Source organism: Elephantulus edwardii, unplaced genomic scaffold (assembly GCF_000299155.1).
Source record: "Elephantulus edwardii isolate Elephantulus edwardi_28Jun2011 unplaced genomic scaffold, EleEdw1.0 scaffold00008, whole genome shotgun sequence".
NCBI classification, from domain to species: domain Eukaryota; kingdom Metazoa; phylum Chordata; class Mammalia; order Macroscelidea; family Macroscelididae; genus Elephantulus; species Elephantulus edwardii.
The window spans coordinates 22,534,064-22,541,054 of NW_006399758.1; the positions used below are offsets into that span (position 1 = coordinate 22,534,064).

At 38.9% G+C, this 6,991-nt stretch overlaps 1 pseudogene; it reads right to left on the reverse strand.

The window, feature by feature from the left end:
- Positions 1–6,991, reverse strand: part of LOC102868978 — a 24,961-nt pseudogene that overhangs the window by 9,795 nt on the left and 8,175 nt on the right.

Genomic DNA, 6,991 nt, shown 5'->3' on the forward strand with positions numbered 1-6,991 from the left:
AACAACAACAGTCTTTTTGGTAAATCAGAATCACCTATTCAAAGACCCTTTTCTAGTAAACAGTCCAATCATTGCAAAGGTTTTGCACAGTAAACCTCTGAAAGACTGTGATCTTGCAAATCATCTTGGCAGAAATACTAAACCAGTTTCTGAAAAGCCAATACATAAAGAGGAAACCATTACATTGCATTATGATGTTATGTTTTTACTTATAATCAGTCTAGTTAAGATTTAAGAAACAAAACTCAAGATCTTTGCCCTTGAGTCAAATTCAACTCACAACTGACCCTGCAGTGGGTTTTCAGAGACTGTAAATTACACAAGAGAAGATTGTTCAACTTTCACCCATGAAGCCGTAGAGTATTTGAATGGCCAAGGGATAAAACTTTTGCATTAGCAGTACAACTCTTTGTGGACTACACCACCAGAGTTCCCTAATGCTTAGGAAACATTAAGAAAATGCCAAGATAATAACGACTTTGATAAACTCTTTAGGAAACAAACGTTTCAAGAAGATTCAATATCCAGCTTTTTATAGATTTGACTGGTGAATCCTGCTCACTAGTTGAAAATATACAGATACATGAAGCAAACAGTCAATATAACTTCATATTTTGTAAACATTAATTCAGGTATTATAATTGGTTCAACACTTCAGGAATTATGACACTTGCCCTCTAGGAAGTATTATTTTGGGAAAGGAAGCAGAAGTGCTTTCAGGCTTGATGATCCAGGGTTTTCTTTTCTTCCTTGCTTCATTTATCTTTCTTTTTTTTTTAAGTCATAACTGGTGCACAATGTTGGCTAAGAGGAACCAACCATCACTAAAGATACCAAGTTTTTTATTGCCTTACTCTCTCTATATATCTCATGAATGATTGTCTTGATTGCAGTTAATGAATTTTCATATCATAAAAACTGGATTGAAATGAAGAGGAATGATGGTTCACATTCTGTCCACTATTTTTTAAATTCTTGATCAACATTTGCTCATAGGAAATACTGAGGAAATAATCATCTGTGGAGAAATACGGAGACCCTGTTCAGTAACTCCTCTTCTTTCCCTAGCAAATTATCTCTGATTTAATTATGTTACTCAACTAATGATCAGACCAGCACCATGTTTCTTGGGTGCCAATTATTACCCAGACAAACATGCTTTTATACGGAGACAGAATTGTTGCAAACATTTTCACTTACAGGAAACTAACAAAATATTATTTTACAGTCACAGAGGATCATTTTGCTAAGAAAATAAAAAAATAAAAATAAAAAAATTCTTAATAGCAAACATGACCCCTAAACTAAAAATGAAAGCTCCTCAAACTCACTTCCATTTAATAAATTTATGACTCTTAGTAGAACTCTACTGGTTTTCTGAAACTATAAATCTCAGTCTAGGAAACTGCAAATCATTCCAGGAGCTGAGGGTGGATTCCAACCAGGGGAGTAATGCCTCCCTTTGGTTAACACAAAACATACTGTATAATGCAACACCAGATACATCGTTATTACATATTTTTGTTGCGGAATGTTGGGTAGGAAGGGAGGGCCTCTAGCCAGGACAGATCGCCTAAGCTCCAGATAAGTTCAAGCCTCCCAACGGCCTTTATACCGGTAGAGAAAGCTCCTCTTTGTTTGACTGTACCGGCTTGAGAAAGCTCGCTGCCTGGGAAGACGGCTGCCTCCTCTGTTGAGCTGGGTGTGGTCTGCAGGAGGTTGAAGTTCTTCTAACCAATCCACATGTTCCATGTCTGTAAGCCCACTTTATCCTGTCTTCCTATTTGTAAGTGCACTGCAGATCCCAATAAAATTGAGCTGGATTGACTCCCTGATCCTCTCCTGGAGTGGTGTAACTCCATTGGGCTTACCCGCATCAGTGTGTCGCTGTAGGTTGCCGGCGAACTGACGGTGACATATGGTACCTGGAGCAGGGATGGACCTAATGAAATATCAAGTGAGTACCCTCTGTGCTCACTCCTGTCAAGTTTTCGAGTGAGTACCCTTTGTGCTCACTTCTATCAGGTATCGGGTAAGCACCCCTTTCCGTGCTCACTCCTGTCAGGTATTGAGTGAGCACCCCTTTCTGGGCTCACTCCTGTCAGGGAAGACCTGACCTTTGGGGGCCTGATGTGCCCTGACGTAGTTTTGGAGGCCTGGCGTGGTTTTGGGGCCTAAAATCTTGATATAGGTAGGGAAGAGACCTGGTATTGGTCTTCGGGTAAGCACCCCTTGCTTGGACGAAAAGCAAGGGAAAATTCTTGCCTTTTCTTTCTTCTCTCTTTTTCCACGGTTGCCCCTGTCAGGGAGCAGAGAACCTGCGTAGGTCCATCTTATCGGGCAAGTGTTCCCTTGCCGTAGCAAGGGTAATTAATTTAAATAACTTGGCAAGCAATTTAAAAGATTTGGCATCAATTTGAAAGATCCTGAAGTAAAGTATTGAATGTCCTTGTTAGAAAGTGGGGAGGTCAAACTTACACAATCTCAAACTTTTTCCTTTTGGATGACAGTTGTTGATATTGCCCCTTGGATTATTGCTGCTTAAATCTTTTTTTTTTTCATTTAGTATTTTTTTATTTCAATGAACATTTACAGTGATTTTGGAGTTCCATTTATTCATTGTTGCACTTTTCTCCCCACCCACCCCACCTGCACCCCCAGTTCGCTCTTCTCTTTGAAAAGTAAAAGAAAAATCCCTTTATTAGTATACAATCCCCCCCCCCGCACCCCCCTCCCATCCCGAGTATACTCCACTCTGAAACTTTCACATCTTTAATGTGCAAACCTGGCACCCTTTACAGTATTGAGGATGACTTTCACCCTGGGACTTAAAACGCTCTTTTTCAGCAGGAAGTAGCTAAGAGGATGCGGCACCCCCTTTCCTAATGAATCAGGGAATGACAGGGGCCAGCAAAGGACATGATGACAAAGGAGACCGATCAGAACTGGTTTTGACAAACAAAGACTGTGACACCATTAGAAGAAAGGCACCATCAACTGTTTATAAAGTGTTATGGCAAGGGATCTAAAAACAGCCTTAAAGACTTTAGAGAAGATGATTGCACCACTTCTTCTCTAGTCTCCCAAGAAATAAGAAAAACAAAGCAAGCATGTGGGGGCCATATAGAGAAAGCAATGAAGAAACAGGAAATTCTTGGACTGAGGTGTTGTGTCGTAAGTGAGATGCTGGGTGGAACTCTGAGGAACGTGTGTGCTCTGTTGGCGTGTACCCAACACCTGAGTGCCTTTTACACAAGGTATTGTGTGATCAGTGTGATGCTAGTTCTAAGGCACATGTGTTTCTTGTTGGCAAATATCCCACACCTGAACATCCTTCACAGTGATAGCCATGTGCTGAGAGAGAGTTAAAAGAACTTAGACCAGCTGTTAGAGAGGATGGAACTCGTTCTCTGTGGGTGAAGGAACACCTTAATTCATTAAGCCTTAATTTGAACACTCCTCAAGATTGGAAAGCTTTGATGAGATCAGTTTTTTCCAAACCTCATGTGTGTGTTCATTCACTGGCAAGCAGATACACCTCCTAGTGAGCCGCCAATATGGGTTGCGTGCAAGGATCCATTAGGTAGATATAGAAAGGAGATCCTTTACTAACGGTTGGGAGGGAGAGGTTTTTATTGTATTTTCCCACAGAACAAACTACATCCTGTGTGAGTTCTGGCTCATCATGTCGGATTCCAATCCACCTACCAAGAAGATGCGTTGATTAAGCATCCACGACAAGAAGATGAGACAGAGAAAAAGGAATTTGAAGGCCCAGACACATAGACACTCGAACAACAGGCTCTTGACCTTAACCCTGGGAGTGGTACACCCAGTGGCCTTGTGTTTATAACACTGCTTATTGCTGTTTTGACCATCAATAGTGCTGCAGCAAGAGAAGCTAATCAGGTCTGTAACTTTTGTCTCTTCACCTGCATTTCTTATATGTTTGTGGTTCTATTTGCTATCCTATATTTATCTCCCAATCCAATCTGGAAATCAAGTTGTGGCAATTCTAATCTTTTTATTGTCTCCCCAGTTGTCATTACATGAGTTACCGTAGACCCATTCACAAGACAGAATATTCAAGCAGCTGCACTGAATAATCCTTCTACCCTTGTAGTCATTGGATCATCCTCCTCCCAGGAAACATGGGAGGTCTTATACCAGAGACTTGCCCCCCATTTAAAACAAAAAGGGAGGATATGTTGTGGAATGTTGGGAAGGAGGGGAGGATCTCTCTCTGGCCAGGACAGATCACCTAAGCTCCAGATAAGTGCAAGCCTCCCAACGACCTTTTTTTTTTTTTTTTTTCTTAAAAAAATTACTTTATTATGGAGGAGATCCCAACGACCTTTAATACGGGGTAGAGGAAGCTCCCTGTGTTTTACTGTACCAGCTTGAGAAAGCTCGTCACCTGGGAAAACAGTTGCCGCATCTCTTGAGCTGGGAGCTGTCTGCAGGAGGCTGAGGTTCTCCTAAGCAATCCACATGTCCCATGTCTATAAGCCCACACTGTCCTGTCTTCCTATTTACATGCTTGTATATAAATGCACTGCAGATCCCAATAAAATTGAGCTCGATTGACTCTCTGATCCTCTCCCAGAGTGGTGTATCTCCATTGTGTTTACCCCCATCAGGGTGTCGCTGTAGTGACAATTTTTTTCTCCATGTTATATAGTAAAATGATATAAAAGGTATTGAATTCTTTAGAGATCTGTTTCAACACAACTTTCTTATTGAATTGACACTATTGTTAAAGTGGTGGATCTTAGAATTGGGGAAAACAGTAAATGTTCAGCTACTAGGCACAAGATTGATGTCTTTAGGCTCTGTGATATTATCCCTTTCCTTCAGCATATCATCAAGTTACTGTCTCCTAGAAAGCTCACTATCTAGGAAGAATGAGTCAGTCAACTTGATATCACAGAGTAACAACATTAAGTATTAAGAAATATTATTTTTAAAATTGTTTCTTAGTTGTAGGTTTTCCATTTTACTATTACGTTTGTGCTGTAGATTAGAGCTTGTTGAGTTGTTCCTAATTTTTCTCTGATGCATTTTATAGACTTTGGTTTTACTCCTAGATCTCTGATGCACATTGAGTTGGTTTTTGTGTTTGGTGTGAGGTTTGGATCTTGATTCAGTTTTCTGTTTATGGTTTATCAATTAAGCAAGCATCATTTGTTAAAAAGGCTGTTATTTCCTCACTTAATTTTTTCTTCTATAAAAAAAATCAGTTGACCATGGGTAGATGATTTTATTTCTGGGTTCTCAGCTCTATTCCAGATCTACCAGTATCATGTTGTCTTAAACACTACACATGTGTCTTAGGATTTGAAATCATGGAGTGTAATGTATCTCTTCTTCTTTCTCTCTTTCAATAGCACTTTGTTTCTTCAATGTCTCTTTCAATTCCATACAAAATTGGAAATTTCCTTTTCTGTCTTGTTGAAGAAGGGATTGACACCTTTATTGGGATTGCAATAAGCTTTTTGATTGCTTTTTGTAGAATTGTCATTTTCATAATACTGAATCTTCCTATCCATAAGCATGGTATATTCTTCCATTTCTCTAGGTCTCTTTTCATCTTACAGTGATGTTTTGTAATTTTCTTTGTATAGGTTTTATGCCTCTTGTTAGTTTTGTTTAGATTGTGATTAGCTAGTGTAATTGGTATTGTTTTCCTTAGCTCCATTTCTGTGTTTTGTTACTATAGAGAAATCCAACTAAATGTGTATGTTCATCTTGTAGTCTGCTACTTGGCTTAATTGGTCGACTATATCCAATAGTTTTCTTGCTAAGTCTTTAGAGTCTTCAAAATATACTATCATATCATCTACATTTAGAGATAGTTTTACCTTCTCTTTGCCAATTTGAATGCCTCTTATTTCCTTCTCTTGCCTTACTGCTCTCAAATGGTACGGTATAAGGAGCAGACACAATATGGAGGTGGCTGTGTCTGACTTCGGCCTGTTCCATAAAGGGCAACTATCCACATCAATAAAATCCGTAGTTCCATACACATAGCTACATAGTCAGATTTGACACCCCATGTACTCTTGCACCTATTTATGACAATGATTGGGTCCAATGTTTATTGTAACTTGACGGACAGACTTTACTCACAGTTGTGGGCTTTATTAAGGAAATAGGTTGAGGAGCGAGGCGAGGCAATCTTAACCACAAGAATAGACTAAATTTATTTCTTCTAGTAACAGCAGATACAAGTGATTGTAACGTGGAATATGAGAAGCATGAATGCAGGAAAATTGGATTTTGTTAAAGAAAGATAATGAATAAATATTGACATTTATTTGTGAAACGAGATGGGCAAGCATGGGGCATTTTTGAATCAGACAATAATTACTATGCTGGAGATGAAAAAAGGTGAGGGGAAAAAAGACTTGCTTTCATAGTTAAAAAAGTCGTTTCTAGATCCATCCTGAAATATATTGTGAATAACAGGATAATATCCATATATATACAGGAAAATCCAGGGACTGTCACTATCATTCAAATATATACAACCAGAGCCAAAGAGGAGGAAATAGATGATTTCTACCCACTTTTGCAGTCAGAAATCAATAGAAAATGCAATCAAAATTCATTAACAACAATGGGTGACTGAAATGAAAAAAAAAAAGGAAACAGTGAAGAAGGATCAGTAGTTGGAAAACATGGATTTGGTGACAGAAATGAGACTAGAGACAGAATGATAGAATTCTCTACAATCAATGATTTATTCATTGCGAATGCCTTTTATAAGAAGCAAACACAGACTGTACACATGCATTTTACCTGATGCTATGCATAGGAATTAGATCAATTATATCAGTGGAAAGAATCATTGAATAACGTCAGTATTACCTGTGAAAACTAGGCCAGGTGCTGATTTTGGGACAGAACATCAATTACTTACATGTAAGTTCAAAGTAAAGCTAAAGAAGGTTATATCAAGTCCATGTTGTTGTTGTTGTTATGTGCCATC